The 12292-nt window shown below is 45.0% G+C and overlaps 1 non-coding gene across 1 annotated transcript; it reads left to right on the forward strand.

Moving 5' to 3' along the window:
* The first annotated feature begins 2773 nt into the window (after positions 1-2773).
* On the forward strand, positions 2774-2845 carry TRNAV-AAC (transfer RNA valine (anticodon AAC)). Its single transcript has one exon. It is a non-coding gene; the product is annotated as a tRNA-Val (tRNA).
* Positions 2846-12292: the final 9447 nt, after the last annotated feature.

The raw sequence follows: 12292 nt of genomic DNA on the forward strand, positions 1-12292 counted from the left end.
TTATTTATTATTAGCTCTAAGAGAGCTGTGACTAGCCCAAGGTCACCCAGCAGGCTTCATGTGAAGGAGTGGGGGAAACAAATCCAGTTCACCAGATTAGCCTCCGTCACTCATGTGGAGGAGTGGAGAATCAAACCCGGTTCTCCAGATCAGACTCCAGATCAGAAGTCCAAAGTGGTGATGGTTGATTTTGGCATAGGTTAAACAATGCATAGAAGGGATCAGCAATCAAACCAAAATTGAAGATGTTACAGAAAACATGGAATGTTAAAATTAGAAAATGAGGCAAGAATCAATTTGCTGTTTGTTTCTTTATTGGGGATTCATTCTGAATTGTACAGAGCGGCTAGTTAGGTGGGTGGCTATGTTGGTCAGCTGTACAAGAGCAAAATTCAAGTCCAGTAGCAAATACCAACAAGATTTCCAGGGAACTTTGACTCTCAATGGCTTTTACCCTGGCTATCTTGCTGGTCTTTAAGTAGCTACTGTACTCGAATCTCGTGGCTATTCAGAGAACTAAACTTTAAGGCACTTTTACTTGGTTATCAACGCTGTTGAACAAGTAGGGTATACAATCAAGTAAACATTTATTTATAATATTTATTTATTTAAAACACTTCTATCTTGTGGAACTCAGGGTGACTTACTATATGAATAAAACAACAATGATAAAAAATACATAAAGTACCAGAATTTAAAATCCCCAAATTCGGACAACCAATAAACAAAACTAATTTAGTCAAAACTGCAATCAGACTGCATATGTGTGTGTGTTAAGTGCTGTCAAGTCACTTCTGACTTATGCCGACTCTATATATTAATGACCTCAGGCCTTGCAAACTGAAGGCCGTGGCTTCCTTTATAGACTCAATCCATCTCATATTGGGTCTTCCTCTTTTCCTTCTACCTTCAGCTTTTCCTAGCATTATTGTCTTTTCCGGTGACTCCTGTCTTCTCAGCATGTGACCAAAGTACAATAGTCTCAGTTGAATCATTTTAGCTTTTAGGGTCAGTTCAGGCTTTTTTTGATCAAGAACCCACTGATTTGTTTTTGTTGGCAGTCCACGGTATCCGTAACACTCTCCTCCAACACCACATTTCCAAGGAATCTACTTTCATCCTATCAGCTTTCTTTGTCCAACTTTCACTCCCATACATAGTAATGGGGAATACTATAGTATGACTTCTCTTGATTATGGTCGACATTATCACATCCCTTCACTTAAGGATCTTTTCTAGCTCCTTCATGGCTGCCCTTCCCAGTCTCAGTCTCCTTCTGATTTCTTGGTACAGTCTTCCTTTTGGTTGATAATGGAGCCAAGGAGTAGAAAGTCTTGAACAATTTCAGTTTCTTCACCATTGCCTTAAAGATGTGTAATTCCTCAGTAATCATTACTTTTGTCTTCTTGATGTTCAGCTATAATCCTGCTTTGGCACTTTCTGCTTTAACCTTCATCAGGAGTAGTTTCTAGTCATCACTATTTTCTGCCAGTAATGGGGTGTTATCTGCATATCTCAAACTGTTCATGTTCCTTCCTCCTTCATCTAAATCGAATCCAACTTTCCTTATGATATGTTCTGCATACAGATTGAAGAGACAGGGGAAAAATAGATCGTTGTCTGACACCTTTGACAACTGGAGACCATTCTGTTTCTCCATATTCTGTCCTAACAGTAGCCTTTTGTCCAGAGTACAGGTTGCATATCAAAGCAATCAGATATTGTAGCATGCCCATTTCTTTCAAGACCAACACTAGTTTTTCATGATCCATACAGTTGAAAGCTTAGCTGTAATTTATGAAACAAAAGCTGATTTTCTTCTGAACTTCTCTCACATGCTCCAGTAACCACCTTAATTTGCCATATGATCTCGAATGCCTCTTCCTTTTCTGAATTCAACTTGAACATCTGGCGTTTCTCGTTACATATATGGTCACTGTCTTTGTTGTAAGGTTGGTTTTTATACGCTGCTTTTCTCTACCATAAGGAGTCTCAAAGCGGTTTACAATCCCCTTCCCTCCCCCCCCAACAGACACCTTGTGAGGTAGGTGGGGCTGAGAGGGTTCAGTAAAAACTGTGACTGGCCCAAGGTCACCCAGCAGGCTGCATGTGGAGGTGTAGAGAACTGAACCCAGTTCTCCAGTTTATTGTCTGCCAGTCTTAACCGCTACACCATGCTGGCTCTTTGAGCATCACTTTAGTTGTGTGACGATAGTTGCTGCAGTCTTTGACATCTCAGTTTTGTTTTGTTTTTGTTTTTTTGAATTGGAAAGTAGATTTTGTGTTTCCAGTCTGTGGGTCATTGTTTTGTTTTCCATACCTGTTGGCACATTCTTGTCAAGATTTTGATGGACTCTGTTACCGTGGCTTGGAATAGTGCTATTGATATCCAATCTATTTCTGGTGATTTGTTTCTCCAAGTTGCTTTGAATGCAGCTTTCACTTCACTTTCTAAATCTGCAAATTCTTTGAAGGTATCTGTAATCCTTTCATTACTTCTGTATAGTTCTTCAGTGTATTGTCCCCATCTTTATTTTGTCCTTACTGCATATATATTTTAACTTTCTGATTTTAGAAAAGGAAATTCAAATCCAGTTTCTCAAGTCTGTCTCTGAAAACCTAGATATTAATGTGCCAAGAGGTTTGGTGGCAAAACCTGTGGCTAAGTAATTCATTGACCCATACGCCTCAGTTTCAGAGAAGCAAGACAGGCGGAAGTACCACACTACCATTGCCTAAGCTGATCAAGACTCAAAAAGACTCAACTTGGGGAGGGGCTGCGGCTCAGTGGTAGAGCATCTGCTTAACATGCAGAAGGTCCCAGGTTCAATCCCCGGCATCTCCAGTTAAAGGGCCCAGGCAAGTAGGTGATGTGAAAGACCTCAGCCTGAGACCCAGGAGAGCCGCTGCCGGTCTGAGCAGGCAATTCTGACTTGGATGGATCAAGGATCTGATTCAGTATCAGGCAGCTTCATGTGTTCATGTGAGGTCCCTGAACCCTTATATGCCAGTCAGAAAGTGGGAGGGGTGTTGCAAAGAAGGGATTCAGGATGCAGAGGTACAATGCAACGTGTAATCAGTTTATATCCCAAAAATCTTGTTGGTCTCTAAGGTGGACTCAAATCCAGGTCTGAGTAGTCAATACTGACTTTGATGGGCCGAGGGTCTGATTCAGTATAAGGCAGCTTCGTGTGTTCATGTGTTCAACTCGCTGCCAGAGGATGTACAGGTTGAGTATCCCTTATCCAGACATCTGATATCCAGACTGATCGGGAAACCGGACCTTTTGAGCCGGCATGGAGGCATTACTCTCAGGCCATCAGCAGTGCCACTGATGGTTCAATGTAAACAGAATTATTAAAAATGTTATTTAAAATTCCATTCAGACCATTTGTATAAAGTATATATAAAACATATATGAATTTTGTGTTTAGACTTGGAACCCACCCCCAAGATATCTCATTATGTATATGCAAAAATTGCAAAATATGGAAAGATCCAAAATACGGACCACTTTTGGTCCCAAGCAGTCCAGTTGAGGGATACTCAACCTGTATTAATGGCCACAGGCATAGATGGCATTAAAGGGGATTATCAGATTCATGGAGGACAGGTCTAACAGTGGATACTAGCCATGGTGACTAAAGGGAACCTCCACATTCAGAGGCAGTAAACCTCTGAAGCCCAGTGCCAGGAGACTTCCAGAGGAACTGGTTGGCCACCGTGTGAGACAGGATGCTGGACTGGATGGACCACTGGTCTTATCCAGCAGGGCTCTTCTGATGTTCTTATAAAGGCCTCTATGCCCTGTTGCTGGACTACCAGAGGAACTGGCTGGCCACTGTGTGAGAAAGGATGCTGGACTAAGTGGATAACTGGTCTGATCCTGTAGGTCTTCTGATGTACCTGAGAGCAAGGCAGATTGGGGAGGGGGTTGTTTAAGGGTCTAGGGCAGGGGGGTTGGAAGAGCAATCGGCTAGACCAAATGGGAGGAGTCTCATTCAGAAGGGAAGAAAAACTGGATGAGAGAATTGGGCAGAGTAGAGAGCTGCCCATCTGTCAGGAGTTACAGAGATAAGGAAGGACATTCATGTATTGGTGCGTATTGAGCTGTTCATGGACCTTGCAGAATGGCTTGCCTGCTTTCCCCTTCCATTGCAGCAGCCCCCCCCCCCCCGATTTCCCTCTCCTCCCTCTAAATTTTGTTTCTGGAGGTCCACAGACCTTCAGTCGCAGCATAGGGGGCATCGTGAGAGTCCGCAGTGAGAGGGGAGAATTGCCAGGAGTTGCCACCTCTTCTTCTGAAGACAGAGATACCCTTCGGTCTTCAGGACTGTGTTATTGGTTAGATGCACGCCACTGTTTTGAAATAAGCAGCCAAGCTTTGGCTGCCTGCCTCTAGCATGACTGTGATAGTAATAGGTAGCTGTGAATTGGAACCTGCAGTTTCATGCAAATCCGCATGCAAAATTCCCTCCAGGCAGACATCTTGACGGCCCATCATCTGTCCATGATGTCAGCTTGCATATTAAAAGAGCCCTGTTTATAAACTTGGCCTGAAATAGATATGAGAGAGCACTTTTCTAGCCTCGGCACCGCTGGCTTAAGTCAGCAATTCTCCTGCCCTCGGTCTGAGGAACTGCTGACATCAGTGAATAAGACTGGCGTTCAGTGGACAAGGAAATGAACAGAAAGCTGTGGTGTTCGGGCGCGCGCAAAGGAAAAGCCAAGGAGTGAACCGGAGTAACCATTCAACCCAAGCATCCTATTGCTTATGGGCCCATCATGAAATTAAAACGAACAGGATGAATATCCTTACCTCCATTTGATAACTACATTAGATCCATCTAAGAACAAAAGAAGAGCCCTGCTGGATCTGACCAAAGGCCCATCAAGTCCGATATTCTGTTCACACAATGGCCAACCGGCTACTGCCCTATGAGGAGCAATTAAAACACTTAGGGCTGTTTAGCGTAGAAAGAAGGCAGTTAAGGGGAGATACAATGGAGAGTGTTGACCCTGGGGAGTTTTGACTCTGGAAAGCTTAAACCCTGGAAATCGTGGTGGTCTTTAAGGTGCTGGTGACTTGAATCATGCTCTTCTACTATAGACACACACGGCTACCCTCTGAAACAGATGGCTGCCTATAACAGATTTGCTTGGTTTGACCCAGATGTTGCTAAAAAGGTTGGAAGAGAAACGGTTTGGATTTTCCTGTGCTTAGAACACCTGCCTGGGATTCTGGGGGGATGAACGTGGGTTGTTTTGGGGTTGTTTGGGGGGTCTGGCGTTGACCTGTGTGCTTGCTCCTACACCCCTGGTAGCACTCTCCTGCTCAACATGTACCTTTGTAAACAGATTTACAGAAGGCTGAGTTTTGCCTCTGGTAGTTGCTCCTTAAAAGATATGGCCCATAAAGGCTAGTTTGAACTTCCACTCTCTCTTGGATTAAGTCAACCAGACAAGGTGTGGCTGAGTAGCTGAGCGGCTTTTTGGAGGAGAAAGAGCACAGAGAATTCATGATATTGAGTGTCAAGGCGGTGTAGTGGTTAAGAGCGACGAACTCTGATCTGGAGAACCGGGTTGGACTCCCCACTCCTCCACATGAGCCACTGACTCTAATCTGGAGAACCGGGTTTGATTCCCCATTCCTACACATGAGTGACCTGCTGGGTGACTTGGGGCCAGTCACAGTTCTCTCTGAGCTCTCAGTCTCACCTACCTCACAAGGTGTCGGCTGTGGGGAGGGGAAGGGAAGGAGATTGTAAGCTGGTTTGATTCTCCTTAAAAGGTAGACAAAATTGGCATATAAAAGCCAACCTTCTTCTTCATATTGTGAATAACCTGGATGGCTCAGGGTATCAGGGAAGCTAAGCGGGGTCAGCCCTGTTTATTATTTGGATGGGATGCCACCAAGGAAGTCCAGGGTTGCTACGAAGAGGCAAGCAATGGCAAACCACCTCTGTTCATCTCTTGCCTTGAAAACCCTGTGGGGTTGCCGTGAACAGCAATTACACACACACACAAGAAGAAAGAGGTGGTAGGATTGAGACAGCCAGCCTGAGGTTTGCTTGTATCGGGGCAGAATCACCACAGGGTACGAGCACTAAACTGTTATGGCTGCTTCAGTTTGCCAAACATCTCATGCAGCGAAGCGTAGAACTCAGAGACGCCTCTTTTTGGGGTGGGCGAAGCCCTTTCTAGGCAAAAGCCCTCCCCAGTTCTACCGTGCCAGATGCTTCTAAGCAGAGGATAGATACCAGAGAACTGAAACGGAGACCTTCTGCATGCAACTCACCCTGGTTAGCTGCCTCCAGCAGGGAATCAGATGAGGAGCATCCATTTATAACGTCTGCACGCAAAGCTGCCTCTTCTTATAGCCGTCATCCCTGCTGTTCTTGTCAGGAAAGAGCTCTGCTCAGCTACGCCCACCGCCCCCTAGGCTTGGAAGCTGCAGATTGCCCGTCCTTGCTCCGCGCCCTGCAGCTTCTCTCTGCCAGAGACAGCTTCCTTGCTGAATGGCTCACCGATCAAGCCAGACAGGCCTGCTTTGGGAGCATATGGTCCCAGGTTACTGATGTGAGGGAAGAAGATACAGGGCTTTTTTTGGTGACGGTACTCACTGGTACTGAGTACTGGCACCTTTTGAGGGGGGTCTCTCCCAAGTCCTGGGCGGGGGGAGGGGTTGGTGGAAATTGGTGCCACCTTACAGAATCATAGAGTTGGAAGGGACCACCAGGGTCATCTAGTCCAACCCCCTGCACAATGAAGGAATTTCACAACTACCTCCCCACTCCACATCCCCAGCGACCCCTACTCCATGCCCAAAAGATGGCTAAGGTGGCCAGTAAATGCACAACTACCTTCCCCACACACCCCCAGTGACCCCCAGAAGATAGCCAAGATGCCCCCCCTCTCATGAGCTGCCTAAGGTCATCGAACCAGCATTGCTGACAGTTGGCCATCTAGACTCTGCTTAAAAACCTCCAGGGAAGGAGGGCTCACCACCTCCCGAGGAAGCCTGTTCCACTGAGGAACCTCTCTAACTGTTAGAAAATTCTTCCTAATGTCTAGGCGGAAACTCTTTTGATTTAATTTCAACCCGTTGGTTCTGGTCCGACCTTCTGGGGCAACAGAACACAACTCGGCACCCTCCTCTATATGACAGCCCTTTGTCAGGCATATCAGTGTTGTTCGCTTTGTTCACATCCTGCCATCCAGACTCAAGGAATGTTATCCCTACTGAACCGCAGCCAAGGTTGCAAGGACTGTTATGCCTACTGTTATGCCTACCGCTTTCTGTTTGATGTTCTGGGAACCTACTTTGTTCCGGGAACTTACTTTTGTTTTCAATATGTAATCTCTCACCCTTTCTGTGCCTCTATATCACCAAGTTTCAGCAAGACAGCCCCATAGCTGTCACCCTTTCCTTTATGCTCTGTTATTCTATTTGACCAGTAAAGACCAACTTCTTTGGACCTAATTGTCTATGTCGTGGTTTCTGGTTCATTTGGACCAAGGGCTTACACCCTTCAAGTACTTGAAGATGGTTATCACATCCCCTTTCAGTCTTCTCCTCTTTATGTATAAGTACAGGATGAGCTCTAAGGCCTTATACTCTGCTGAGGACCCTCCCTCCCCAGGCTGCACCCCAAAAATTCTAAGAATCCCCCAACTCAGAGTTGGCAACCCTACATTCTGCCACAGGTCAACATGTGATATTGAATTCTAGCTTTTCTTTTGCAGTTTGGACAGTGTGCTGGTAAGCATGCATGTCTTGGCAGTGAAACAAGTTATTTTTACTCTAAAAGTCCTTTCTTACTGGTAGAGTCAGTCGGCTGCCTATTAAACGCTTAATGACAGCTACTCTTTGTTACTGTTTGTCTGTTGCAGGCCTTCCTCATTTGTGACCCGTCAAGCCAAATGCAGCCCGCCAGCCATGTTGTAGCCTGCCAAGTACTTGACAACCCCCCTGTCGCAGTCCCAGGCAAGTTTACTGAGCCCCTGGTGGGTTGCCATAACATGGTTAGTGGACCATGTTTAGTTTGGGACTGAAGTTGTGCAGGCTTCAGCTGTTAACCTTCTAACCACAATAGCATTTACATAACGCCTTTAGAATGTCTAAAGTGCTTCCTTGGTATTCTTAGTAATGCTTCAGAAGAGATCAGAATTATCCTTATATTGTACATATGGGGGTAGGAGAGCTGAGGTTGAGAATGTGGCATGCTTGAGGCCACCTATTGATCTACTTAACACTGGACTTCTATTTTAAAAAAGTGATTGCAGAGTTCTATGGGGAAGGCTGCCCATTTCCCCTTATAACTCTGCAACCAAAAGGGCTAAAGCTTACTTTTTTAATGAAAGCTAGGAACACTACATTGTTATAATAGCTGCTATTGCACTACAATAATGCTATTGGAGTATTAACACTGAACTGTGTAATAACGCTATTGCATACAAATTTTGGAAACCAGGAGAAATCTAGTTGGTCTTTAAGGTGGTACTGGACTCGAATATTGTTCTGCTGCTACAGCCAAACATGGCTACCCACCTGAAACTGGCATCGTCGTGCATGCCAAGGGCAGCCTAGTTATCTCAAATGGTACTGAACCAATTATTAAAGGAGTTAAATGTTTAATTGTATGTTAGACTGGTTGCTGAACTGGAGGGAGTGACCGTTTGACTCACTGTTTTCTAATTCCGTAATCTTGGTCCTATTGCAATGCCCATTGGTTGTTTTATGGTGTCTGGTTGCATAATTTTGTATTTTGCATTACACCATCAAGAAAGGCTGGCTAGATATAAATAAAATAACCCAAATCCCATTGATGCCAGTGAGATCTAAGCACATTTAACTTTCTTTGGATTGAATTGTAAATGTTTGCCATTTAAGCCATTCAGGCCAGAGTATGACATGCATTTCTTTTTATTATCGCTCATTTTAAAGTGACAACATGCTGGGTGAAGCATCAGCAGGGGTATACATCTGTCTACTAGCTAAAGGCCCGCAAATGGCAGGAATGTGTATGGAATTATGTTGCTGACTAGGTACCCACATTGATTCTTGATTCTTTGCTTCTGGGTTTATCACAGTCTTTGCCGTTCTGTGTCTGAACTATGTTGGTTGCTAGGCATTCAGATCTTCTGTGATGATTACAGGGCCTGGTGTAGTACCTCTTGAAGTCACAAAGGCACCCAGGTCTCTCTGAGCTAGGAGAAAGGGATGCTATTGTCCTCTGCAGTTCCTAATGGGGGGTAATTTGACACTCATGTCAAAAGATGTCAGGATGCTGAAACTCTCATTCCAACCTTTTTACTTTCCCCTCCTTCTCAGCTTTCATCCTTGTTCCGCCTGCATGAGCAAAGAGATTAAGTGGTAGAAGATGGATAGACTCACAGAATTTCAAGGGACCATTGTACAGTCTTGTTTGTGGGCTTCCTAGAGGACCTGGTTGGCCTCTGTGTGAACAGACTGCTGAACTTGATACGCCTGGGTCTGATCCAGCAGGGCTTTTTTCATGTTCTTATACGGTCAATATAATCCGATCTGGCACTAAACTGTTCAGATCTGTTATCGATCTACGTCATAGCTAATAGGTCTAAAAGGATTCACCTCTCTTAAACCCTTTACATGTTTAATCTATCTCTGTAGTGCAATGCATATTGTAAACTAAAATCTGGCACGATTACTTCAAAAACAATTGTCCAGGTTTCATGATTTCCTGTTGATCTTGGTTGTAGCTACTCTAGAAACAGCTGGATGGTTCTTCTTCTGTAGTTTCTGTACAAACTGGTCGTCCTTTACAAAATATAATATATTTAACCGGACTATCCCCCTAGTGTTAACTGAGACATTCTTCTTGTAGTAACATGGTTACAAATTGACATCTCTTCTTAAAAAAAATCAGCAGAGAGACCGGACAAGCCCCAAATGTTAATCTGATTAATTAAAAATATCAGGTTTCTGCCACATCAGTTGTTGAATCAGCTTCTTTAAGTCCATTACATAATTTGATGAGAAAATAGTACCCAGCTCTCTGTCACTTTGCTTGTGAATTTCACTGACGAGAGATCGTTTTACCCCGTGGTGGGGGGAGGAAAATGTGTATGGGAGGAAAGCATTTGTCAGGAGGAGGGGGGCTTGCAGACAGAAAAAGGCTGGTGGGTGAAAAGTTAATTACCTCCCTTCTCCCATCAGCCACAGCTCTGCTGCAAGCGTCCCTCCTGGTATTACTTTGTAGAGTAGATGCAGGAAGCAAGGCTCCAATATGGAAATTCCTGATGTGAAATTGATGCCCTTTTTTTGTTTTGTTTTGTTTACGCCTGTTCCTTCTCTACCCATCGTCCTCTTCACACATTGCCCTTGCAGGCACAGGTGACAGGTATACTTTGACTTGATCATTGCTATAGGAATATTGTTTCAGAGGGTAGCCATGTAGGTCTGCAGTAGAAGAACTATGTTTCAGTCCAGTAACACCTTGAAGACCAACAAGATTTCCGGGGTATGAGCTTTCAAGAGTCAACGCTTACTTCGTCCGATACAAGTAGGACTGGAGGTGCCTGAGCCCTTATGCATGTGTGTGTTAAGTGCCATCAAGTCGCTTCCGACTCATGGCGACCCTATGGATCAATGTCCTCCAAAACATCCTATCCTTAACGGCCTTGCTCAGATCTTGCAGACTGAGGGCTGTGGCTTCCTTTATAGCAGTGGTTCCCAAAGTGAGCGGTACCACCCCCTGGGGGGCAGTGGGATTACCTAGGGGGGCACTAAGAGGCAAGGGGGCAGCAAGGGGGTGCTAGAGGTGGGCCCCTTCAACTGTGTTGTTTGATTGGGTAGGGGGCACCGGGGTTTTGTGGACCCAAGGGGGCGGTGGCCTGAAAAGTTTGGGAACCACTGATCTAGTCCTCACACTTTATAGAGTCAGTCCATCTCTTGTTGGGTCTTCCTCTTTTCCTGCTGCCCTCAACATTTCCTAGCATGATTGTCTTTTCCAGTGACTCTTGCCTTCTCAGCCTGTGGCCGAAGTACGACAGCCTCAGTTTAGTCATTTTAGCTTCTAGGGTCAGTTCAGGCTTGATTTGATCTGTAACCCACTGATTTGTTTTTTTGGCAGTCCATGGTATATGTAACACCCTCCTTCAACATGTTTCTAAGGAGCCCTTATATCCCAGTCTAAAAGTGGGATGGGTGTTGCAAAGAAAGGCGTCAGGGTTCAGAGAGACAATGCAAAATGCTGTATCAATGTCTCTCCGGTCACCTCTGCCCTTCAGCCTTTATCATGCAAAAAATGTGGTCCTGCTAAAAACTGCATTGATAGTCTTTCAGAGCTGTGCCCTGATTATAGTTGACTGTGTCCTTAAATTTTATAACTCCTTAAACACCCCCTCTGCACACCACACATATTTTAATAGATAAATATCCCACTGTCCTAAAATTACAGACTGGGGATATCTAGGCTGTGGTTGTCCTGTGGGTATCGCAGGTAGCGAAGAAACATTTCTTGTTGGCTCATGGCCCACCTTAATATTGGCTGTGGCAAATATTTATTTCTAGTTGAAACCGAAGCGGTGCATCAGCTGAGTGACATGTCAGACGGAGTTCGTTTCGTGTTTTCTCCCACCCACAGCAGCATCAGATGGTCCCTTAAGTCTTGTCTGGTATCACCTTGACAACCCTCTTCACCAGGGTTGCAGGAAGGGAGGGACTCCTCCTTACAATTGGGAAGGAGTTGAGGGCTTGAATAGGGACAAAGATTATGCACCACACTCATAGGTTGTCAGTATATTGAACACAGACGCCAGTCAGGTATTTGTAAATTGATTTTTGAGAGCCAGCGTGGTCGAGTTGGACTATCACCTGGGAGACCCAGGCCAAGTCTCCATTCTTCCATGAACCTTTGGGACAGTCACCATTTCTCCGCCTGTCCTACCTAATGGGATTGTTGTGGGCAGAGTCATGGGCAGGAGAGAGCTGTGCATAATAATAATAATAAAATAATGACTTGGAAAAGGCAATCAGGCTCTCTCATAACACTAATGCAGGATCGCTGTCCCACATTAGCATGACAAGAAAATAACGCCTAGGTGGGGTTTATTTATTTAAAAATATTTCTTTTCCACCTCTCCTCACACTCCGAGTGCCTCATACTGAATCACATCAGACCAGACCCTTGGCCCATTAAAGTCAGCATTGTCTACTCAGACTGGCAGAGGCTCTCCAGGGTCTCAGGTAGAGAAAGGTCTTTCACATCACCTACCTGCCTGGTCCCTTTAACTGGAGATGCCAGGGATT

This window comes from Euleptes europaea, chromosome 2 (genome assembly GCF_029931775.1).
Source record: "Euleptes europaea isolate rEulEur1 chromosome 2, rEulEur1.hap1, whole genome shotgun sequence".
Classification (NCBI taxonomy): Eukaryota; Metazoa; Chordata; class Lepidosauria; order Squamata; family Sphaerodactylidae; genus Euleptes; species Euleptes europaea.